Raw genomic sequence first — 25,216 nt, forward strand, 5'->3', positions numbered from 1 at the left:
TCTGCTCACAGAGCTCTATGGTACCCTGTTTCTTCTTGCTATGTGTGTCCCCGGCCCAGGTTCCTGCAGCTCCGACACACTGTGAGCTCCAGGGCTCCAGACCCACTGAGTCTGTAAGCCACGAATGAAACCATCCACGGGAGAAGTCACTGGGAGGCTCAGCTCTTTTCCTGTCCCAGGCAGGTTCTGTTAAAAAGCTGACACCCAGGTCCTGTTCCTGGAGCATTGGATTTATGGGTCTGGGGTGGGCTCGATCACCTTGCTTGAGTCATCTATGGCACAAAACCAGATGCTTCCAAACTTAATGGTGTGAAAAACAGCCACCACTTTATATGCTCCAGATTTGAGCAGGAGGAGCTTCCGAGGTGGCTTCTATCCTTTCACCGCGTTCTCTCTGTCTCTCCAGCAGAGTAGTCTGGCCTCCTCTAAGGCAGCTGGCTTCCAAGCGGTGGTGTTCAAAACACTGAAGGCAGAAGCTGCAGCTCTTTGCAGACCCCATCTAAAAAGTTATACGGTGATTGCTCTGCCCCTTTCTGTTGCTCAGACTAAGTGCTGCGGCCAGCCCAGATTGCGGGAGGAGAGACAAGGGCCACCTCATGGTGGAAGGCTTGGCAGAAGAGCCCGTGGGACGGGAGACACTGCCGAGGCCATCTCTGGAGGCACAACTTACCATCATTTAAGAGCAATTTCCAGATGCATCTGCTGTGGCCCGTGTCCCTGGAAGCCTGCTTTCCATCTCGGCCTTTCGCTTGCCTATTAGCCCAGGCAGCATCAGACGGCCTCTTAGTGCTGGTCAGGGGCGGGGCGGGGGCGCCTCTTGTTCTTGAGGCACGTTGTTTTTCTCTGTCAATATCACTCTAATCTTTTGCATTAGAAAATACTGATTATCCACCAATTACATTGGCAAGTGTTAGGGACCAGGTGTTAGAAGCATAAAAGAAGAAGAAAAAAAAAAAAACACCTAAAACCACCCCCGAACAAAACAAACAAACAGAAAAACATAAACTGGATATTCTTCCTGTCTTCAAGTTATGCACCATCCAAGAGCAAAACACTTAGGTGATTGCCTGGGTCAAGTCATGGCACCCCGCCTGCTGATTCGGGAGCTGAAGTTTCTGAGCTAACAATGTGCTGGGAAGGAGTTGTGTTCAAGGGCTATATAAATGCTTAATATTAGAGTGAATATTAATATTAGAGTGAATTAGAGAGGGGTGAGGGTTTTATGCCCTTCACCTCCCACCAGCCACATCTAAGGTTCCACACAAGGCCTAAAAAACGAAAATCAATAGAGATAATGCTTTAAATGGTGGACATCAAACAGGCTTCTGGTCTGAGAGGCAATTACATACACAACAGCATCAAAGAGAGAACGGAATGGTAGAGGATGGAGGGAGATGGAGAAGTCAATGAACCCAAGAGTCCACTACCAACAGACAGAGAGGCAGTGTCCCCACGACTGCAAGGGGTCTTCAGGCCTGCCTGGAGTCCCTCTTGGAAGACCATTATGGTCAGAAATGCGCCCCCTTCCCAAGATGGGCCAGGCACAGCCCCAAGATGCCAGGCGTCTGGTTGCTGCTGTCCACTCCTTGGGAGAAGCTCAGCTTTGTGCACAGGTGCTGAGTTTGCCTTGCAAAAACGGAAGTTGTTCTCCCCTCACAGCAGGTAGTTTCAGGCTTCACACCAGACTCCCCTATAAAGTTCAACCTCCAGCCAGCCCAGATCATTTTTATTGCTCCCCTCAACTCTAGCTTGGGCTTTGGGGGATGCAAAAGAGAAAAAAGTGGATTAAAGTCTTTCTTGCCTGGAAGTGTGGCTGGGCTAGTGGGTTATTGTCTGGGTGCAGGGCTGGTCAAGAGACTGAATAGAGGTGATGGCTGGGTCCCCGTGGCTCTTCTGGCTCCCAAACTCAGTGACAGCCTCTGTTCTGAGCCTGGATGCAGTGGGTTGGAAGAGAGTATATGATGATAAACAGGTGCCTCTCCCCACAAACGTTGGCTCCGGGCGCTCGGGGAGGGGTGGGGAGTTCAGACGCCTGCTTATGCTAACAGGCTGTCAGCTTCTCCGTGCATGGGGAAAGCAGAAACACGAAGCTATTCTGGTCCCGTCTAGGGAGCCATTATGTATTGAATTTCCAACGTCATTATCTCCAAAGGGCAACATTGCTCGTTTTCTCCCATTTGCATTCACTGGGAAAAGACAAATGGGTGCACATTTGCGGAGTAGAAAGGCCGGGGGAGGAGTGGTCATGGGCTCGATTCGGACAACCAGCAGCTCTGGAAGGGGCAAGCTCATAATTAGAGATCGGCACCTCGAGGTGCTGCTTCACACTTACATGGCAGGTTTGAGTTAATCAGGGAGGATTAGTTCTCCAGACTGATGGGACTGGGGTGGAATTTTTCACTTAGGAGCAAATCTCATGCATGCTCTGGCATGCCTTGTTTCCTGACATATGTTATAGTTTTCCTGTGGGAAGACAGGGTGAAATTTTATTTCAGACCTCCCCCACTCTGCCTGCATTTGCTTTCTTCCCTTCTCAAAATCCAGATCCTGCTATAAAGGTGGCTAAGTCGGTGGGGAGGGGGGACTTGGGGGGACCAGGTCCAGGAAGAGAGGTGTTGGGGTTGGCACGTGTCAGGTGTGTGGTAGCGTTAAGCGGCAGGTAGGGGTCTTCTAAGTGAACAAGCTTTGCCCGTGCTGAATTTCTGTTTCTCACGATGCAAGGCTATCCTCTCTAGCTGTTTCATCCTATTTGTACCAGTCAGGACTGTGTTGGCTGCATGGGACAGAAAACCAGTTACAGGGCATTTCTGTAACGTGAGCTGAATTTCCTCAGGTGACAAGAAATCTGGAATGCAAGATGGCCGCTTTACTGTCAGGCATCACATTCGTATTTCTGACCAAAAAAACGATGAGGCCGAAGAGGAGGAAAAGTTGGAGGGAGAAGAGGAGGGGACGGAAGGGGAGGAGGGGGTAGAAAAAGAAGGGGAGAATGAGGAAGAGGGAGAAGAAAAGTGCCAAGGGCAAAAGTCATGTGTCTTTTATAGAAGTCTTACTCAATAGAATTCTGTTGCCATCTTCTTGGCCAGAGCTGGGTCACATAGACCCCCCTAGTAAATCTGGAGAACAGGTGGTTTTTAAACAGAGCACATTGTAGCTCGGTTAGCGAAAGGACAGAAAAGAAAAAGAAAACCAAACTGATCTAGGGAACCAGCAGTGTCTGCCATCCACCTAGTCCCCGTGGCTCCCTCCACCATCAGAGACGTCCTGCTTTTCAACCCCCCATGTCGGTATCAGGGTCTCCTTCTCTTCCCCTACAGGTGATCTGGCCCCAGAGCCCCGTGAGGCTCACCACTCCCCTCACCTCTACCTGTGACCTCAACAGCCCTGCTCCTTTGTCCTTTCTTCTGGGGAAGACAGAACAAACCAAGTGCATCGCACACAGGTGTGCAGGTGCCGGGCTACCAGTGCACTGGGAGACGGTTCTGAGGGCTTTGGTGAAACTGACAGATTGCTGACAGAGCGAGGAAAGACGTGTTCACGATGCATCTGGAGAGGTTGGCTAGGACATAATCATGCTGGGTCTTGTGAGCTACAGGCCACTAGCTACACACAGGTCACCAGGCGAGACACTGGGGTCTACATATGGAGTGAGAGGCCAGGCTGCCCCCAAGGACTTCCCATTCCATTAGGGCCACACACAGGTAATGACGCATAGTGAAAGTCAGACGATGATGTGCACCATTATAAATGTAGAGGCTGGACACCGGTCTCGACAGCACGGAGAAGACAGCCTTAATTTCAACAAAGTTATGTTTGAATTTAGCTTTGCAGAGTAGGGAGGATTCTTACGAGAAGGGAATTAGGAGATGTTCGAAGCAGAGAAACTATATGAGCAAAGATCGGGGGCAGCAAGCAGGCAGCATATTCGAATCACTGTGAGTGGCCCTCTGGGCTGGGAGACAGCATTTACAAGGATTGGGTTGACAAGGGTGGGGATGGGATGGGATGGAGAAGGCCGAGCAAAGAGTGGAGTCAGGAGATGAAGCCAAGAGGTGTGTTGGGTTGTAAAGACGGAATGTCACGTTAAGAAGTTGGACTATAGGGTGTAGAAAACACGGAGCGGCTGAAGGTTTGAGTCACATCTGAGCTGCAGAAAATACCAGAGAGTTGATAGCCTGGGGGTGGGGAGACTGAGGCAGAGTCTCCAGCAGGAGTCTGGCAGCAGAGAGGCCTGATCTGGAACAGAAGCACTGGGCTGGAGGGGAGTGAGGACGGTACATGCTCTCCCGCGTGGGTGACTGGTGGTGTCCGGGGGAGGGAAGCGGCGGTGCCATTTAGGAATTCAAGAAAGACCCAGGAGGGGAATCACCTTTGATATGTGAGGACAGTTGGACGATGGATTCAGCATGGGCAGTGCTGGGTCCCTGCGCATTACTCCTCTGGGTTTTTCTGGGGTGAGGACCAGGCTGGAGAGGCGGGGCCATCAGCCCTAAGTGGATGGTAAAACATGGCTATGGACTCGGTGGTCCAGGAACTGGGCAAAGCAACAAAGGGCCCCAGACAAGCCCTTTGAGGGAGGAGCCGGAGGGGTTCAAAATCCCAGGTCAGGGAGGGCGGAAGAGACCAGGTTCAAGGAGAAGTTTGGAAGTGACCAGGCACTTTCAGCCAAGGAGTTAGGAAACGGTTCTGTCCTGGGGTTCGGGGGCTCTGCATTCGGCCGAGGGGCGAAGGTACATCACCCTTTCAGTCCAGTGCGAACGGACTGAAAGTAGCAGCTGGTGGGTAGGAGCTGCTCCGAGTCCTCAGGCTGCACCGCAGGGTGAAACGGTACCCCAAAAGCCACCTTGGAGGGTTACCTGCTAGGAGAGGTAGGGGTCTTTCCCCACGACTTGTGGTCTTGCCTCCTAATTTTCCCTGCTGGCCCTCCACTTTCAGTCGGCCCGTCGCTCTGTGCCCCGGGGCGCTGACATGCTGACAGGCTATTTTTGCCACAGTGCCTGTCGACAAGGCAAGGGCTCCCCACACGGGGTTTTAGTATTTAGTAGCACAGTTGTGAGTTACTGAGTTCAGCACAAGCTTTAAAGCATTGAGCTCTCCCTTGTGCTCCCAACAGTTAGACTGTCCTTCTAAGCCCTAGGTCTTTTCATGGCTCCAATTCTGGACATGTGGGGAGCGTTTTAGAAACAGTTGCTAGCCTTTCTTGTCCTATTTCCACCATGGCTGTGCACCCCCTGCCCCAGCTCGCTCGTTCTCTCTCTCTTTGCTCCCAGGGCCTTTAGAGAAGCCATGTTCTTCTCATCTGGGGGGCCAGGCTCATTTCAGTACCTTCACATTACCATTGATCTCCTCACAGCCCCTGAGCCGTCACTGTTGGGTCCTCCTACAATGTAAGCCAGCCACTCCCCAGTTCTTGCTTGCAGCCGTCTTCCTAATGCCCTTCAGTGGCTTCCCATTGTCCTGAGGATAAGAGCTGGACTCACCCAGGATCTACAGGCCTGCCTGGTCTGGCATCGTTTCCTACCTCAGCCTGTCTCCCCTGCTTAAGGGCCACAGTGGCTCCTTTCATGCCATGCTCCTTGGGCCTCAGGGCCTTTACACGTGTGGCTTCTGTTCCTATGTTGGATTCATTTCCCAATCCTGCCTGTCATTCCAATTCCTGGCTCCTTCACCTCATCCCTTTAATACCTCTTGACTATTTGCCTCGCTTTTCAAATACTACATCCTCAGGACTCTGAACCAAGTTTTAATTAAAACTTTAAAAAAAAATTTTTGTTCATTTGACAGACAGAGATCACAAGTAGGCAGAGAGGCAGGCAGAGAGAGAGAAAGGGAAGCAGGCTCCCCGCTGAGCAGAGAGTCCGATGCGGGGCTCGATCCCAGGACCCTGAGATCATGACCTGAGCCAAAGGCAGAGGCTTTAACCCACTGAGCCACCCAGGCGCCCCTAATTAAAACTTTTTTGTAGGACTAGCTGATAAATATCCATCTTGCCTGTTAGCCTTTCCTTTCACTGTTGTATCCTGGAGTGTGGCCCAGGGCTCGGTGCAGAGGGGCTCCCCACATCAGTAAAGGACTGAAAGAATGGGGAGCAGCTGGAGACCCTTTCCCACCCGCACCTGCATTTCACGGGGGCTAGATGTGCTTCTTCTTCCCCAAGAAGGGGGGTGCTACTCTTTCTAAAACAAACTCGTGTGGACTTCATGGCAGTGCCACCCCAGACTTCTTCTTCAGTGCTCCTGGGGGAGCTGTGAAGATGCACAATTTGAGAAGCAAGCCATGGGCCTTCCTCTAGTGATCGTAGGTCCTGTTCTCCCTCTCCGGCCCTTATACTGGTCAGCAGAGACAACAGCTGCTCCCAGGAAGTAATTTGTCCAAACACCTTACAATTCTGTGGCAGGAAAGGGGCTGCTACTCTGGGTGACTTGGCTTTGGAGTTCCTTTTTTTCCCAAACAGGCTTGCAAAGCCTGGGTTTGGTGTGTCCCCAACCAGGAGGAATTCCAAAGAACAGCACAGAGAAATGGCCAAAAGGCTACACTCAAGGTCATCTGGGAGGGATTCATCTGCTTGCCCAAGGACGTGGGCCTACCAAGTGGTGTGGTTTCATCACTCTCACCCGCTAGAGCAAAAGAAGAGGGAGGACAGCTGTCACCAAGTCTTCACTTGTAGAGGAAAAGGCAGGGACAGAAAGGTGACTCGGTCTGTGTCGAGTCCCATGGATCAGTGAGACTGGAGCCAGGCTTAGAGCTTTAGCCTTCAGAGGTACCCACAGAGCTTGGGGACTGTCTCAGAACCATGTCCGCTTTGTCCAAGGTCCTGTGCTCAGTGGGAACTGTCGTCCCATCAGTCTCCTTTGGGTGGGGGAGGCTACCCACTTGTTCTCAGTGACCACATAAGGCTTCCAAATCTATGCAAAGCCTTTTTGAATTCATGAATATGTCCTGTCTCAGGGTTTTGAGACTTGATCATTTGTTAAAATAACAAAATCATCTAGGTGAGGGCTTGAAGTGGTTTTAGAATTCTCTAGTCTCCTTCCTTTTGAAAATAAAAATATTGAGGCTGAGGGTTGGGGGTGTTAGAGGTAGGGCTGGGTCCCTTCCCAGCTGTACCCCTCGTCCCAAGGTTGGGGGTCTTTAAGGAAGTCTCTGTGGTCCTGCCTAGGTGGGGACAGTGTCTCCCAGGAAACACCCCTCAGCCTGTCCACCCCCATCCTGGCTCAGGCTGGGCAGCCTTGTGTCAGGCAGCATGGCTTCCTGGCTACCAACGAATGGCCAGCCCTTGCTGTGTTTCTGTGGTCTCTGCCAGGGCCTGACTCGGCCCCTTCCTACATGCCTTTCTGCTCTCCCTGGCCTCCGGTTTGCAGAGTACTCCCTCCGGGCTCCTGGGGTCAGCCTCCTGGGAGGTGAGTGTTCCCACAGCCATTGTCACAGGGAAGGAAACTGAGGTGCAAGATATTACTTAGCCATTGGTTCAAGGTTACGTCACAGGTAGACCCCCGCAGAGCCAGGATTCAGCCATCCTCTTAAATCTGGATGGGTGGCGGAGGCATTGCAACCCAGCAGGGCCAGGACTAGAGGCCCTGGAAAGGGGATTCTGGGCAGCACACCTGTGAGTCGGGTGAGCGCCCCGCCCCGCGCCCCCCACCTGGCTCTAGCTGGAAATGACAACTACAACCCGAGCGCGCTCATGCGCCCACGACACAGCCATTCATGCTTTGGGTACACATTTCCCTTAATTGCCAAGCCTCCCAATTAACGTGGGTTGCTGTGTCTGGTGCTCGGTTATTTTCCCGTTCCCCTCAGTTTACTATTTCAGAGAGACACTAGCTCTGTCATTGTGTGCGTCTCGCTGCCTTCCCAGAGGAAAACCAAAAGGCAGCAGCTGCAGGCAGATCCCGGGCGCGGGCCCGCCCCCTCGGCGGCAGTCTCCTGTTGCTTCGCGAGCGGGTCCGCCCTAGGAGAGGCGCCCGCCCTCAGCCCTCGAGGAGCGGGGCGCAGAGGGGCTGCTCGCGCGACGCCAGCCGGTGACACCGCGGCGGCCGGTCCCCGAGCCCCGGCCCGGCCGAGCCCCGCCCCCCTCTCCTACCCCCGCCAGCCGCGCGGCTCCCGCCCGCCCCAGCCCTGCGCAGGAGGGGAGGCGGGAAACACGCGAGAGCCTCGCCCACCGCCCTGCCCCCAGCCCCGCCGCTCCCAGGCTCCTCGGACTCGGTGCGTCCTCCGGGGATCGTCTCCGAGGGGCTCTCGCTCGGCAGGTAAGCGGCGGCGCGGGAGGCAAAGTTGGGCGCGTCTTCCGAGGAGGAGGGCGCGAGGCCGGGGTGGGGAGCGACCGCGGCGCGGGCAGCGGCCGGGTGTTGTTTGTTTCGGGGGGTGTGAGCGGCCTCTCGGGCCCGAGGCGGCCCGGGCGGCGGAAACGCGCCGGGGGCTGTGAACGCGGAGGTGGGCGTCGGAAGAGGAGCGCGGTCTCGCTGGGGAGGCCGTTCGCGGCGGTGGGGGCGAAGCCGGTGGCCCAGCTCGGGGCTATGGCGTTTTGGAACAAGGCAAGGGCCAGCTCCCACCCTGTATCCGGCGGGAGTTTCCCCTTTGTTACTGGGAGGCTGTGGACACTGGAGTGGAGCGTGGGCATGTGAAGACGGAGAGGTCGCTGGATGCGCGAGTGTAGACACACCAGCAATACAAAATGGGGCGGCTGGTTTGGTGCTTGGGGGCATGGGAGCTGGGGCTGGCCGGTGGGCAAGGGGATGGTGGCGGGGAGGTAAAGAAGGGCTGGGCTTCCAGAACATGGGATTCATGAGAATGTCTGCATTGTTTTTTGTTGGTGGTGGTGGTGGTTTTTCTTCTCCTTCTTGTTTATCCAGTCCTGTTTTCTTCAGGGGGGCCTCCCTGATCCCCCATTCTCCCCCTTTCCCCATGCTCAGCCCCTTTCCCCAGCAAGGCTGGCCCTGGCACAGCCTCCCCCATTGTGTCTCGCTGGGCTTCCGTGGACAGTTGGAAGAGCAGCCCCGGCTCCTGGCGCTTGCTGCTGGCTCTTACAAGTGGTGGCTGTTAGGGAAGGCACCGGAGGGTGGGAGCCGCTGCGCTGGAGAGTGGGCCTGGTCAGGCCCCTGCTGCCAACCCCCGGACAGGGGAGGAGGGGCTGGCTGTGGAGCTTTCTGCCCACCAACGTGGCCTCTGTCTCCACTTCCTTTGTCTCCTGGGTGTTGTGCTCTCTCGCTGGGCCCGGATTTCCAGGTTTGGAGATGGGCCAGTGGGCAGCCCATGCCCTCTGTGCAAGGAACCCCACCCTGGGGGCCCCGCACCCTCATATTGTATATGTGTGGTTGTGTGTATCTGTTTCTGTAACTTAGCCTTTTGCACGTGACCTCCCTGGTAGTTGCCATGGAAACTCCTCTTCAATTCCCAGCCTCTCTTCCCTTTCCTGCCCATTCCTCACCTCCATATCTCCTCCCCTCCCCCCAACATGGTTGCCTGGATACTGGTTATCCCCGGCTTCTCTGGCTGGGTGACCCTGGACAGCTAGCTCCCACGCGGGGCTGAGGTGGCCGCTCACCCACTCCAGTCCTCCCCGCCACACGTCGCAAATGTGCCCCTAACGCCCCACATACACGTACCTACCACATTACACACCCTTGCGCACACAAACACCACGCGCTCTGTCGTGCCACACTCCATCCACGCACGACACATACACATATATCATACCACAGTTAGACCACGTACACCCCCAATGCACCGTGCATTGACCACAAGGGAACACAGCACCCTCCGTGCCATGCACAGCGCCCTGTGTACGCTCTCACACACATCAACCATAACACACACACACACGCGCACACCACTTCTAAATAGGTCTCAAGCGGGAAGAGAGAGGGCAGGTTTCTGCCTCATCTAGGTCTGTACCCGGGAGTGTGTGTCGGGGAAGGCTGAGGAGGGCCAGAAGGAAGACATCTCCCCAGGAACCCTGTGGAAGAAGGTATTGAGAAATGCATTTCCAGATTCCCGCTAAGAGGAATCCCTTTCCTAGGACTCGACTCAAGAACACAGACGAGAGGTTCAATCCCTCTGCTGCTGCTTTCTCCCTGCCCTGACCCTGAGAAAGCCCGAGGCTCCTGGCCGGAGCTGGCAGTCTCCTCTCAGCCCCTGAGTCTTCCTGGCTGACGGGATCCGGCAGAAGCCTCAGAGCCCCTATAAGGGAAGGAGACAGCTGTGGCTGAGCAAGAGAGCAAAGGTGCTGGGAGAGGGCAGGGAGAGCACAAGGAGTGGAGACAAGGCGCGGAGAAGAGGGAAGCCAGAAAGAGCGGGAAGGACAGGAGCTGGGCAGTAGGACGGTATGAATCCGGCCATCTGCTCCTCGTGGGGGTCCGGCCACCGGCTCTCCTTTAGGCACCTTTTCCTGCTTCCTGTGGCTCCTGCAGCCACATCAGTGCCTCGGGGAGAGAAAGCCGGTTTGCCAAGGGCTCCTGCATTGCTGGGCTTTCAGAAACCGGTGGCTTCTGTCCCTCAGGTGGTAGACACCAGAGGGGGGCATCGCCTTCCCGGCCTCTGTGCTCTTTGGACTGACGGAGGATCCGTTTTACTCAATGGTTCAGTGAACTGTTTTAAGTACCTACGAGGCGTTAATCAATGGGGACACTAGGGTGAGGAAGAAGAGAGTCCTAGATTTCTTGGAGCCAGAGAGGCCTTGAGGGAGCACCACTCAGTACATCGTGTAGGTGAGAAGACAGGCTCAGAAGCGGACACACACCCAGGGGTGGCCGAGGCCTTCTGGCAGCTCAGCCGGGACTTGTGACGCACACTCCCATCCCCCGTCTCTTGTCTTCTTTTCTCTCTTGCCAGCAGTCCTCTGGGGACTGAATGTCCCTTCCAAATGGGTGGGTGCCCAAGGTGGGTACCCTAGTGAGCGGAGAGCCTGCTCCATTATATTGACTTGGAGGGCGTGGCAAGGAGAGGGAGGGAAGAAAGAGCAGTTCCTTAGGCTCTGGAAGCTTCCACAGCCTTAGGTGAGCCAGCCCACCTGGATCCACCATAAATCAGAGCACACGCTCCCCTGTCCCCCAGCCCTGACGGACTTAGCGGGCTGCCATCTGGAGGACACATAGTGCCAGGCAGCCCCTAGGACTCACTGTCTAACAGATCACCCACCTGCCCCTGCCCCAGCACCTGAGCGCCCCAGGAGGAAGCCAAGCAGTCTTGACAGGCACAGGCCCTGTGCAGGCCCTGGAGGCAGAGAGCCTGGGGCAGAAAGGCTGTGAGCCCGGAGGCACAGACCCAGGTTCTAGTCCTGGCTCTGCCCCAAGGGCAAGTGCATTCATTCCACAGATATCCTTTTGGACACAAATGGGGCTTTTCGGGGAAGTCAGAAACTGTTTAGATTGATTTCGAGCAAGTAAAAGCCTCCATAATTTTAGACCCATTTCTACATCTGTCAATAAGGGGTTAGATTCCATGATTTCTAAAACATTTCTTCCTCTAATTTTTTGTAGATTATACGATCTTGAAAGAGAGCCCTTTTCCCTCCAGGTGCCAAATTGTACTCATTATTTGATAATACAGGGTTGCAGCTGAGCTGAGCGGGAAAGGGGCTTGGTCTCCGATTCCTTTGGAGAAAGCCTCCTTTTTCAGCCAGTTGGACAGGAGGTGCTCCAGAAAGCGAGCCCAGGCTTTCTTCCCCTGGGTGCGGGAGCCGGCCCCTTCTAGACATTGGTCTACCTGTTCTGTTCTGCCAGGATGAAAACAGGCTGGGAAGAGTGTTGGAAGAGCTGGCCTCCAGAGAGGATGAGATCCAGGGCCACTGGCCATGGGTCTGTGAAATCCTGGAGAGGGAGAGCCTTTGGCCAGCTAGTAACGGTGGCCAGAGGAGCTGAGCAGCAGAATATCTCTGGACCAGACGAAAGCCTGGAACCAGTTTGGCAATGTCCTCTCTACTCTGGAATAGGAAGGAGGAGGGAAGACCTTGACCTGGGGAAGTATGAAGTCAGCTTAGAGCCCACACAGGAACACATTTGTTACAAAGATATTCAGGGTGGGGTGGGGGAGGGAGGTGGAGCACGAAGTCCAGGAAGGGGGCTAAGGCCCTGGGGACCAAGCTGGGCCATGGGAATGTGGCTGTTCTCACTGCTCAGAATATCTGACTTGGGCCAGAGAGGGCGGAGAGGGAGGGAGTTGGAACCACGGTGACCCCCACACAGCCAGAGGACAAAGCCAGGGCTCCAAAGAGACCAGAGGCCAAGGTCTTAAATTCATTCATGGCCTCCCTTTAATAAAAAATCCACAGAATCCCTGGGATGTGTTCAGCTGGGCAAGCTTCCCAGGGCCCAGTGGAGCCGTGAAATGGTGGTCTTGCATTCCCAACGCCCTCCAGCTCAGCTTAGTCAGGTTGCTTTGTCCTGTCCCTTCCTCCCACCTGGACGACTCTGCAATCTTCCCGAGCAGGGAGGGCTGGGCCGTCACACACACGTGGGCTCACACAGGCACACACTCTCCCTTCCTGACACATATCTAACCTCCGTCCCTCACCCACACACCCTCTCACCTCACCCAGCGGCAGCGTCACACCCAGACCGTGGTGACAACCCCTTCCCTCAGGCTGTCGGCCCCGATCCACTTTCTCAGTGATCCCACGGGCGGGGTCCAGCTACATCACACCTCCCTCTGTGCTCCCTTGTCCATTAACAAGGACAGGTGCGGGACCTGGCTGCCGCCGTGCTCCCAGCCCCGTCCCGAGGGTCATCCCTGGCCTTGTATCTGCCTCCCATCCACCGACACTCAGACCCTGCCTGGAAGGAGCCCTTGCTCTCGCCCTGCGGAACAGGGGCCGGCGGCCTTGGGAGACACAGGGACATGGGTTCTAATCTGTGTTCTGACACTTCCTAGTTTTCTTAGCTTTCTAAGCCTCCGTTTCCTGATCTGTCAAATGAGCACGAGAATAACGAACGGGGCGAGCTGTGCAAGGCGCTGCGCGTGAGCCTGCGTTTAGTGAACAGTAGGTGCTCGCTGCCGTGATGATAATGATGGTGATGAAGACACTATTATTATGAAAACAGATTGCTTTATTTTACTGTATCAGCCTTCCAGGCTCCTCTCAAGAGCTCATTCTTTCAAGTAGTTTTTCCGAATTCCCAGGAAACAGAAATGCTTTCCTCCTCCCTGGCCTTCTGAACGCCCTGACGATTGTTCCCCGAGAGTGTGTGGCCCACCCAGCGGGCATTTTAGCGACATCCACACGTGCCTTCTCCCGCCGTGGGTCAGGGTTTGTCCCCACGCCGCTGCCACCGTGAAGCAGGACCGTGTGAATTTGTGTGAAGCACTACAGCGGGCCAGAGCTGTGCTTTCCAGGAGCTGGGCTGTCGGGTAGAGCCGTGCAAGGGGGCTGGCCGAGCTGCCGGGTCCTGTGGTCTGACTGTGGGCGGGCTGATGTGGCCCTGGAGTTTCTGTTTCTGCCTCCGGGACTGCTCGTCTGGCCTCTCTTGAAGGGACCTTTGTCAGCAGGCCTGCGGAGGAGGTGATCCTGTGGCTGGCCTGACTCACTCCTGTCTGCCCAGCCTGCTGGGGCTCTAGCCTGAGGCTTCTGTGCAGATTCCCTGGAACTGGATGGACCTCCTTTGGGGGACGGGGCCCGGGCCCCCATGCTTGCCCTGCTCCCTGACTCACTCTGGGCATCACCTGCCAGTGCCCTGTGCTGGGCTGGTGGCCCTGTCCTGCTCCGTGGGCCTGCCTCTGTGGACTGTTTGGAGCGGCTGTGGGGTGAGGGCTGGTGTGGGGCCAGGAAGACTCATGGGGTGACAGCAGGGTACCATGCCCCCTTGGGGTCCTTGCTGAGAAACTTCCAAAAACCAGGCCCGCGTTTGTGATTTGTGAACTCTATGTCTCCCTTTCTAAGGAAAGGGCCTTGTTTCTTTTCACGGTTGGTTCTTTTCTTCCTTGGACCACGTTTCTCTTCCCAGAAGGAACTCCACGTTAAAGATAAGGTGCCTAGGGGTTGGGGCGCCTGGGTGGCTCAGTCGTTAAGCGTCTGCCTTCGGCTCAGGTCATGATCCCAGGGTCCTGGGATCTGGCCCCACATCGGGCTCCTTGCTGGGGGTAAAGCCTGCTTCTCCCTCTCCCGCTCCCCCTGTTTGTGTGCTGTTTGTGTTCCCTCTCTCCCTGTGTCTCTGTCAAATAAATTTTTTAAATCTTTAAAAAAAAAGATGTCTAGGGGTTAACATGATAGGTCCTCTCTACATAACAGAGGAGCTTTGTCCCTCCCACACCCCCTGGGAGGTTGGGCTGGATTGGGTCTGAGCTCCAGAGAATGAGCTTCGGCGCAGGGGACCTGGGGATCCTCCAGCCTCGCAGCTGTGGGGGCTCTGTCCTCCTCCATGAGTGAAGGAGGGTGGGGGGAGACCCAGAGATGGGGCCACTTGGGGAGGCCCACCTGGCCTGAGGGACCCAGTGGGAAGGGGCCAGCCCGGGAGGGGGCAGCTTGATGGTCTGGACGCGAGGTGCCCTGGCACGCGTGGGGGCGGTGCGGAGAATTCAGGAATGTGTCACAGCTGCTGTGAGCCCCTCCAGTGTTCCTACCCTCTGCTTTCTCCTCAGTCCCAGACTCTGAGTCCTCTCTGTTCTTCAGCCGGTCTTTGGAACTTTCTAAGGGAGCCAATCATTCCAAGCTCAGTTATTAAACAGAATAATTGGTGTTTAACGTTTATTGGAGGGGCACTTAACATGCAAATCAAGGGAACGGGTTGTCTTTTCCTCGGGAGGCGACAGACCCATCAGTGACCTCGGGCTGGACCCAAAGCACTTGTTTTAAATGCAGCTTTAAAAAGCCTTTGCAGGGTGTGGGCTCTGTGGTTCTGAACCGTAAGAGCCTGGCTCCTATTACAGGAGCGTCAGATGCCATGAGCAGGGCGCAAGGCTCCATGCTGCTTGCCGGGAAGCTGAACAGATGTGGGAGTGGTGGGATGGGTCTGGGGGGCTGTTTTGTTTTTAACTGAACTTAAAATTTTGTATTTTTTAAAAACAGATTAGATTTTTTTTTTTTGGAACAGGGTTGAAGTCGGGGTTGCAGAACAATTAGAGATTTGCAGAAACATTGAGCAGATTAAGTGCAGAGAGATCCAAATAATCCCCTCTGCACACAGATTCTCCAAGTTTTTATTTTCTAAAGATTTTATTTATTTGACAGACAGAGAGCACAAGCTTGGGGAACGGCAGACAGAGGGTGACGGAAAAGCAGGCTACCCCATATAGCAGGGAGCCCAGTGCGGGGTTCAATCCCAGAACCCCGGGATCATGACCTGAGCCAAAGGCCGTCGTTTAATCAACTGAGCCACCCAGGCGCCCTAGTTTCCCCAACTTTTAACATCTTATGATCTTGGGGTGCCTGGGTGGCTCAGTGGGTTAAGCCGCTGCCTTCGGCTCAGGTCATGATCTCAGGGTCCTGGGATCGAGTCCCGCATCGGGCTCTCTGCTCCGAAGGGAGCCTGCTTCCCTCTCTCTCTCTCTGCCTGCCTCTCTGCCTACTTGTGATCTCTCTGTCAAATAAATAAATAAAATCTTTGAAAAAAAAAACCATCTTATGATCTTGTGGTACGTCTGTCACAATTGAGAGAACACTGATAGGTAATTATTAACCGGAATCCATAGTTCACTCAGATTTCTTTAGTTTTTACCCACTGTCCCTTTTCTGTTCCAGGATCCCATCTGGAGTAGCACGTTACATTTTGTCGTTCTGTCTCTGGCTCTTCTTGGCTCTGACCATTTCTCAGACCAGCCTGGTTTTTGATGACCTTGATGGTTTTGAGGAGAAAGGGTCGTGCATATTGTAGGATACCCCTCAGCCTTGGATTTATCTGTTGGTTTTCTCATGATTTGACTGGGCTTATGGGTTTTGGGAAGGAATATCACAGAGGAGAAATGCTATTTTCATCATACCACGTCAACATCAAGGGTATGGACTCTCTGCGTGAATCATCACTGTTGATGTTGACAGGACTCGTTTTCGTCCCTTTCAGGGCCCCTTCCTTCCCCAACACGATTTCCAGGGCCTGGTGATTGGAGCTGTGCCCTTTCACACATCAGGCTGTCAGCTAGCACTCGCTGGCCAACTCTGCTGCCTCGGCTCTTGCTAGTCATGGGGCAGCAGAGAGACTTTTCAGCCAGGAGAGCCTTGTTAAGGAGAACATAAAACAGAAAGTGCTGTGTGCCAAATCCATGCTAAAGACGGGCCTCAGAGGCTCGCCGCGTCTGAGGAAAGACGTGCATAGTTCTGTCCACAGGCTGCAGTGGTCGTTGGACAAAGACTTTCTCAACCTTGGCTGCACATCAGGGAAGGGCATTCTAAGTGGTGGGAACAGAATATACAGAGGCCTGGAGGTCATTGCACTCTTGGCAGGAGACAGGAGTCGACTGTCTGAGCTGAAAGTCTGGGAGAAGATACTAGAAGGGAAGAAGAGGGATAGACCTAAAGGTATCTACATGCTATTTAAAAAAAGTGAATGGGATACTGGGGCCTCGTGAATGGGTTTCAGTCTGAGAGGGGAGTGATCGGAATACCTGTGAGACAGATTAATCAGGCAGCAGTCAGTCTGTCTGGGACAGACGGACAGGAGTGAGTTGAAGGTGGGGACAGCTATTGTCGTATGAGGCAAGTGCCTGTGGCCGCTGGGAAAGTAGCAGTGAATGTTCTGGAGTAGCTTGAATAACAGGAGAGAAGGCCAGATCAGAGAGATAACTGCTGGAGTCCACATGGCCTGGCCTCTGCCCCAGATACAGTGTGGAGGCTGGGAGGCCGGGAGGAGACCCTGAGGACTGGCTCGGGGGTGGGGGGGGTGTCATTCTACTGTCCTCAGGGGTCGTTCCCCGTCAAAAGTAGGCCATTGATAAAGGTTTATTACCTTGATTCCTGGAAGGATATCAGCACCATTCCTTCCAGAGCTACACCTTGTTGCAATGTTACCTTTCTTTGCTCCACTGTGTGCAGGCAGATGGCCCCTGTTTGGAAAGCAGTCTGACTCAGGAGACACTGGACGTGACCCTTAGGGTTAGAAGTTCTTTACCTTTGAAAAAAAGCCTTTGGTGAAATGAAAACATCTTCCCTTGGGAGAAGTTCGTGGGTGTGGATCTGTTTTGGAGCAGGAGTGAGTTCTCTACCCCAGTCTAATTCTGAACTGAGAGAGAGAGAGAGAGATACCAATTTGCAGCTGGGCAGCCCACCCCAAAAGGCTGCCAGGGGCTGGGCCTGTGGTACTATTGGCTTCCCCAGACCCGGATGGGCAGGATCACCTCCAGCTGGCCTGGGACACCGCCCGGCTGCAGCAGGCATGGGCTGACGTTCTGCAGGCCAGGCAGCTATTGTGAGGGGCAGAGGCTGAGCCCGGAGACCAGGGTGCTTTCAGCTGTGTGGGAGGGGGCAGAGCGATGGCTGATGGGCTGGGCCTCCCCCTTCTTCCCAAGGGGCTCTGGGGTCCCAGCCTTACCCTGGCATCAGTGATCGTGGGCAGAGTCAAGCAAACAAAAATGACATTTTGCCTGTTGAAGTTAGACCTCGCTAACATTATCGGGGGTATCCTCAGCCTGGTTTTTCGCTCTGGCCTGGGTCAGAGCACTCCCATCAGACGAGCCCAGTTTGGGCTTGGGTCGGCGCCAGCATTTTCATTTCCCCGAGTCTGAACGCGTTGCCACACGGACTGGCTAGCTTTGGGCATCTGCAGAGTTAGGAGACGACACCTGCAATGCTGCTGTTCTCCGTGGGGCCATGGGCCCGTCAGCTGACCGGGGGGCCTTGCCTCTTCTGATCTCCAAGATGGCAGGTACCCAGCAGCACTCGTGGTTGTGTTAAGCCTCTGGGCTAGTCTTGGGAGGTTGTCTGGGGAGTAGGCTATCTCACGAAGGGTCAGTGTCGTCAACACCACCGTGGCCACCTCTGGCCTCTTCGGCCACCACGGGCACAGGACTGGGGTGGGGGGAGGATGCACGAAATACAGTTGCTCCCCCTTTCTCTCGCAGCAGCCACACTTGGGGGTCCGGGATAGAAGAGTCTCTGTCCTGGTATATCTTGTCGCAGTGCCCCTAAACCCAAGAGGTAGGGGGGATTAGGCTGCCTTAGGCACGGTACCCTGGTTTTGCAGAAGTCTGCTTGGCCTGTGAGTCTCAGGGCCTTACCCTCCCAGGGAGACACACCGAAGGGACTTCTCGTAGAGACAGTGACTTCTCCTAGAAGGACTTTGGGTTTGGAAGGAGATTGGGCATCGTGGCTGGGCCTCAGGCTCCCGCACCCCATCCAGCAGAGAGCATGTGCCTTCCATTGGGCAACAGCCCTGGGAGGGGTAGGGGGGCCTCCAGGTGTCCTCCCAGGAGCAGCCGTGGTCTGTTTGTTGACCTTCCCCTCCCCCCCCACCCTGCCTCTGCCCTACCCTGATCTCTGTAGCATCTGCCCGACTCTGGCACGCAGGGTCAGGCTGGAGGCGTTGGAGGCAGGTGCTGGGTGTCGCCCCATGAGGGTGGAGGCCGGTGAAGGCCTCACAGGGAGGACAGTGGCTTGAAGGTTTGTTTGAGGTTTCTCCAGAGCACACTGCCTTGTCTCTCCGCAGTCCCCACCTCTCTGCTCTGCCACGTGTCCCTCCTTTTCCCTGCCTCGTGCTGAGTCTCTGTGGGGACAGGCCCTGGCCGACCTCGGTTCATCATGTGGCCTGCTTGTCTCTCCTCTGCCCGCCTCTCCTGTACTTCCCCTTGGGGGTATCCCCTGTTCACTTTCTCTTCCTCTTGGGATTTCCTTCCTCTTCTGCTACCTTGGGCCCTGTGTGTATCTCACCACCGTGTCTCTGGAAGGGGGCTGCCCCGTTGTGGACAGTGCACCACCAGCTCTGGCTGCTTCAGGGAGACCTGCTGTCCCCATGCCACCTGGCCGAGGCGCTGCGTGACCGTGGCGGTTTTTCTTGGGGCAGGACAAGGCAGCGGCTCTCTTTGGAGCCTGTCTCGCCCACTCTGCCTGTGTCTGCTGTGGACCGAGGCCCCTCCCAGCCGGTCAGAAGTCCACTGGAGCCTTCCAGAGGCTGGAGGATGGCTGGAGGGAGAGGCAGGAAGTGAGAGGATGGGACCGGGGCCCTTTACTCCTCGACTCCGGCTCCTTCTCTCTTTCTCTTCCCCATTTCCCACGGGAAGGTTGGAGAACCTGGAGGGGAAGGAGTTGGGGGTGATAACGGCTATAATATCAACAGCTGTTGCTTGAAAAGTGGTCTTGCTTGCCCAGCGCAGAACACAGCACCAACACGACAGAGCTCTCTTCTTTCCTTCTTTTTTATTTATTTATTTTTTAAAGATTTTATTTATTTATTTATTTATTTGACAGAGAGTGAGAGAGAGAGAGAGCAAAAGCAGGGGAGGTGCAGAGGGAGAGGGAGGAGCAGACTCCCCGCCAAGCAGGGAACCCGAAGCAGGGCTCCATGCCAGGACCCAGAGGTCATGACCTAAGCTGAAGGCAGATGCTTAACCAACTGAGCCACCCAGGCACCCCAGGACGGCTCTTTTCAAGGCAAACAGCAGAAACCCAACTCCGTCTTGGCCAGACAAGGCACGTATCCTATTCAGAGCCAAACTGTAGGATGGGTAAGGCTGGCGTGGGAGCTGGAGGGCCAGAGCACACCCAGCCCGGGCCTGCTCCTGGGCCCTTCTCCCCACACCTCCCTCCCTGTCGGCTCTTCCCCTATTGGCTGCTGCCTGACACCCACACAGCCTCCCTGACCCCCACACCTCCCAGCTCGGCAGTTTTGACCCTTTTTCCCTTGGTTCCCATGATGAGACAGCCCCTGGAGGGACACTGAGGTCTCAGACCCACTCCTTCTAGCGGGAAGACTTACAGGGTTGGAGTGGGGGAGGATCCCTTCCGCTCCAAAAGAAGATGCCCTTCTCGGAAGGGAAGGGTGTGGGCAGAGCGGCCGTAGTGGTCCGTGCACCAGAGTGATTTCTTCTTATCCTCACAGCTCCTGAGATGCACGTTACTATTCTTGTTCTGTGTTTCAGAAGCAAAGGCTCTGAGAGGTAGAGTAACTTGTTCAAGGCCACAAAACCACTGCGTGGCGGAGTGGCAGGGCAGTAGAGTGGTTCAGAGCAAGGACTCTGGAGCCAGATTTCTGGGGTTTAAATCCAGGCTGTGCTACTTTCCAGCTCCGGGACTTCGGGCAAAAGTTAACTTGACTTTCCTGGCCTCAGTTTCTCCATCTGTCTCATGGGGACGATCCTAATCATAGCCACTTTCTGGAACTGCTGTAAGGATGAAACGAGTTAGGATATTTAAACCACTGAGAAGAGTTCTTGGCGTGACACAAGTGTGCCCTAATCAGCTGCAGAATTCTGGAATCTGTTAAAAAAGAAAAAAATCACCCTCCTGAGTAAACAGCTCTCTGTCCAACAAGGGACTATAAATTCTCCCTCAAGGGCGAGCTGGCAGGCACTGCGTATTCATTGTATGAATATGGATGAAGCTCAAGATGCTGGGGAGCTTGGCTGATAACGTTCACTGGAGGCCCTCTGTTGTGGCCCCCTGTGCAGAGCTCAGCCCACGAGGCTGGGGGAGGAGCAAGGAGCAGGGTGCCGCTGCCTAGGGAGGGGGGCTCCCCTCTTCCCCGGGCAGCTGCAATACAAGTAGTCCACTGAGAGGATGTGAGCTCTCCCCTGGGCTGAGTCCTGGGCTCCCAATAGGAAGCCGACAAAGCTGGGTTGAATTCTAGAATCCTCCTACCGCTCTTTGTCCACCTTAGTTTCTTTGCCTTTAAAATGGGTGTGATGGGAATACATACCTCGTAGGCTATTTGCCATGATCTCTTATACCAGTCTAGGCCCTTAGACTGGGCTTCAGATATGGGCTTCCCTTCGCAGACCTTTTAGCTCCTAGCATTTCCTTCCACGGAGTTGATAGAAGGGCTCCTGTGTTCCAGGCACGCCTCTGTTCCCAGCCCCAAACTCCCACCTGCCAGCAGCTTGCTCATTCCTGCCACCTAGAAGACTCCCCTGTCTTTCCTCCACCTTCCGTTTCACACTCTAGCCAAGGCTGGGCTCCTGGAAGTGCGCAGCGTGAGTGGGGACTGGGCTACGTGTGAGCTGCAAGGAGCCCTGGCCCTGAGGGTCCCTCTTTGGGAATTTTGCATCCTGTAGCTCCCCTGGCTCATGCGCATGCTCCCGGGGTGGGGGTCCACTAGCCTGGGGGTGGGGGCTGGGCAGCGCCTCTCAGAGGCGTCCAGGCAGGGAGGCTGCAGTTGGGTCTCATAGCCATAAGAGGAAGGGGATTCTAAGCTGCTTTCCAGAAGGGGCCGAAGAGGACGGATGCGGCCCGTATTTTACAGAAGCAGGTGAAGAGGCTCATGGCTCTGGGTCACTGTGGTTGGGGAGCTTCAAGGTCAGCGTTTAGGGCATCCATTTGGTAGTTTGAGGCCACCATGTGGTCCTGGCCTGTTTCCAGGTCGCTGGTCCTAGGGGACGTGAGGTGAGGGGCAAACACCCCACCCTGAAAGCAAAAAAGGAGCCAGAGGCGAGCTGGGCTCGGCAGGAAGGGGTGTGGAAAAGTGCCCTCGGAGCTCTTCCAGACACAGCTGTCAAGTAGATGATGACTGTCCTTTTGTTCTTTTCTTTCTCTTTATTCTGGCACATAAAATTTCCAAAGCAAAGAGAGCTTTAGGCCAGAGCATCCAAGATGGGAAGCAGGAAGGTGACGAGCCGTTAGACAGCAAAGGGCCTGTGTGTGTGAGGCGGGGAGCGGTGGTTTGTCTGAGGGCCGAGGATGCCTGTTGCCCCAGCATGGATGGGGAGGCAGGGAGACATCAGCTGTGGAAGGGGGTACCGGAGAAGATCAAGGACATCCCAGCCTTTCCAGTTGGGGCATTATCATACCTAACTTCTCATAAGGTCCAGCACATTCCAAAGCCAAACGCCAGGTTTGGGCAGTATCTGGCGGCTTGTGCTGGCCACGTCCACAGCCCCATTCGTCGGCACATGTAACCCAGAAGTAATGGTCCCACTCACCAGGTGCAACACAACCCTTTCACGGAGTCCCAGGCTACGGAGGCCTGGAAAGCCTTCCAGGGCCTGTCCCCGGTCTCCAAAGGGATCTTGACACAAACAAATCAGAGGACTTTGTCCTGTTTTCCTGCCAAACTGTAAGACTTACCAATCAATGTCTTGGGCATATGGAGACCCCCACCCCCCTCTGTTGTAAATCAGACCAGGTTGTTGGTGATGTTTTCTAGTCTTGGACCTTTTCTCTGTTTAGCCCTTCACCGGCCTTAGACTGTTCAGAGCTATGCCGCCTGCACTCAGCTCGGCCATGTGGCAGGCCCAGCAGAAGTAGAAAGGACTTTTCCATTATTTAAAAAAAATTTTTTCTGTTTTTTTCCCCCTCCTGTTTTTCGCCCTCCCATTGAGAGACTATGACTTGGGCTCCAAACCTTCTGTAGGCCTTCTCTGGACTGACGCCATTGCTCGCCTTCCAGAAGCCATCACGGCCCCCCCGAATGTCTCTGGTCAAAGGTGGTCTTCCACCGGGGAGCCAAGGAGCCTGGCAGGGGGCTTTCCTCCTGCCCCCCTCTCATTGCCCTGGTGGCCCCCTTTCCTGCCGGTGCCCTGTCTTCTTCCCTGCTGCCTTCATGGCCTCCCGTCCTGCGAGCCTGGCCTGCCCACCTCCCAGTCCCTCCGAGCCGGCAGCGGCAGACAGCTGTGCGCCCTGACCAGCTGTGCTCATGAGCTCCATTCCTGTTCTGCCTCAGTCTCCTCAGATAAGAAGAGCTTTCATCTCCGTCCTAACCCTGGCGTGCTGTGACTCCAGCTGCATCTGGTAAACCGCAGAGCTTAGTTTTATCCTGCTTCTACACAGTGCCGTCTTCTCTTACCAGGCCTCTCTGTTGTGGATTTGGATACATCACAGGCTACATCACGTCCCTGGGGAATACAGTAACGGTCAAGGGTAACTCGTTCACCTAAACAATGGGGTCCCTGCGTTCTGCGACCCCATCAAGGGGTCTGGATGTCTAGCATGTCTTGTCTGGAAGGGGTGGGAGGAGGGGCTCAGCTTTCTTGGAGGAATACTACAGGGACCCAGGCCTTGGTGACCCCCCAGGGCATGTTTTTTTTTTTTAAAGATTTTATTTATTTATTTGACAGAGAGAGATCACAAGTAGGCAGAGAGGCAGGCAGAGAGAGAGGAGGAAGCAGGCTCCCTTCGGAGCAGAGAGCCCGATGCGGGGCTTGATCCCAGGACCCTGAGATCATGACCTGAGCCGAAGGCAGCGGCTTAGTCCACTGAGCCACCCAGGCGCCCCCAGGGCATGTTTTTGATGGGCAGAGCCTGAAGGAGGGCCAGGAGGTGAGATGCACGTGATGGATGGGCGGAGCCTGGGGGGTGGGCGGAGGGAACAGAGAGATGAGCATGAGTCGATTGAGTCCCACTGTGACTGGGAGCCAGTGCACGTCAGGGCGGTTTTTTCGGAGTTATTTTCACAATGGAGCTGGGTATTCTGATCTGCCTCACGGCTGCAGGGAATCAAAACCAATAGAGCACGCGGCTCCCTCATCAACCAGTGGCTTCTTTTTCAGAGCAGCTTTTGCCCAACAATTATGTGAAATTATGTGACTCAGAATGGAAAGATAATCGCCGGAGAGACTCTTCTGAGTGCTTTCTCTCGCACATGCGGTAAACAACTGGGTGAAAGGCAGGGAGATCAGGGAACAGAATTAACGGGGAAGGGCCGCTGCCACCTGAAATGCCAGCCGTTGACAGATGTCGAGATAACAGAACACGGAAAGGAGGGGAAGAGAAACGAGTGGAAACCCGAATTCTCTCTCATGGGATGCCACGGAGGAAGCGAACTGTGGCTGGTCCCTTCTGCCAGCCGGGAAGGGTGGCTTGAAGGATCTAGAATTTCTGGGCTGGGGAGAGGTGGAGGGAGGAGGTCTGTGCCTCATGGTGATGACGTCTCCCGAGTCCTAACCCGGAGAGCCCAGTCCTCAGGGACCCCCACGCAGGGGCTCGGAGCCTCCCGTGCATACGGGACTTCATGTGACTTCCTGAACCCCCTCTTCTATTTACTTCTTAGACTGTGGCCTGGAAAGGAGACTTGTCACTTCTACTGCCTCTTAACCTCCCCTCCTCTGGCACCCACCCTTAGCCAGCCGCAGGCAGCCCTGCTTCCTGTCTGGGACAGAGGAATGTGTGGTACCTGGGAGGGCTGGGGAAGGCGTGGGACACCAGGGCCAGCTGTGTGGGAGCGAGGGGAGGCCCAGATGGGTTTCTCCGTGCAGCAGTGAGAGAAGAACATTGTGTGTGTGTTTGGCCTCTTGTCTCAGGGGCAATGCCAGTGTCACCAGCGAGACTTAAAAATGGCCGCCGGGGCCAAGCGGCACCGTGAGGAGGCCTGTGCCGAGGTGTGGCTGGTGTAGGCCAGGCCTGGACCGCAGCTTGGAGGAACAGGGAGTTGGTGACTTTCCAAATCTGTAACAGTATTTCTTTGAGCACACTGTAACTCGAGCAGAAGTGCTTTCTTCAGAACACAAAGACTGGTCTTTCCTCTTCAGCTTGGCATTCGAGGCCCTCCACCCTCTGACTTATCAGAGTTCTCGCCGTCCACCCTTCATGGTTTTCCTCAACAGGACCGTTCACTGTTTGGAAGGTAGCTTACTCTAAAAATGGCACACACTTGGCCAATTGCTGTCTCAGCCCCTTCCTGTGCTATGCAGGCATTACGGATGGCAGAGGCCCTCTCTCCTGAGGGACCTTATTCAGAGTCCTTCTGCGGTAGCCCCGTCAGGCCATCACCGTGGAGTGCCTGGAGGGGCAACTTGGGCTAAACTTAGAACTTGAACTGAGTACTGGTTGTTTTCCCTGCTTCCCGTGTTCCCTTCTCACTGCCTTAGTTCATGCTATTGCCTTTGCCCGAATGCCCTTAGTTTCTCTCTTCGTGCCCCTGTCCAGCAAAAATCCCATCCTTCTTTCGAGGTCCAGCTGAAATTTTCGCTCCTCCATGGGATCGTCCCAGGTCCCCTGTTGTATTCCCTTCTCCCTCTCTCCCTGCCCCGAAGGACTCTCCTTTGTAGTCTCTACCTCTGCCTTTCCCTCCCGTGAAGCTCTCTTCACCCTTGCTGATGTACCAGAGCCCTCTGCTTCCAGACCCCGCCAATGCTTGGAAGCCGAGGTTATGTCTTGTTTACCTATTTATCCCTGGCAGAGCCCAAAAGAGTATGCCTCATTAGTGTGTGC

The 25,216-nt window shown here is 55.1% G+C and overlaps 1 protein-coding gene across 4 annotated transcripts in view; it reads left to right on the forward strand.

Annotated features, from left to right (window-relative positions):
• The first annotated feature begins 7,949 nt into the window (after positions 1-7,949).
• The window catches only part of FXYD6 (FXYD domain containing ion transport regulator 6), a 30,812-nt gene continuing 13,545 nt past the window's right edge, over positions 7,950-25,216 (forward strand). For 2 of the 4 annotated variants that reach the window (XM_046016250.1, XM_046016252.1), the window contains exon 1: positions 8,129-8,245. The gene's annotated coding sequence lies outside the window, so the exon portion shown is untranslated. Of the gene's footprint in view, positions 8,250-25,216 lie in introns of all 4 variants that reach the window. The other 2 variants (XM_046016253.1, XM_046016251.1) reach the window with 2 other exon arrangements.

Source organism: Meles meles, chromosome 8 (genome assembly GCF_922984935.1).
Source record: "Meles meles chromosome 8, mMelMel3.1 paternal haplotype, whole genome shotgun sequence".
Taxonomy (NCBI): domain Eukaryota; kingdom Metazoa; phylum Chordata; class Mammalia; order Carnivora; family Mustelidae; genus Meles; species Meles meles.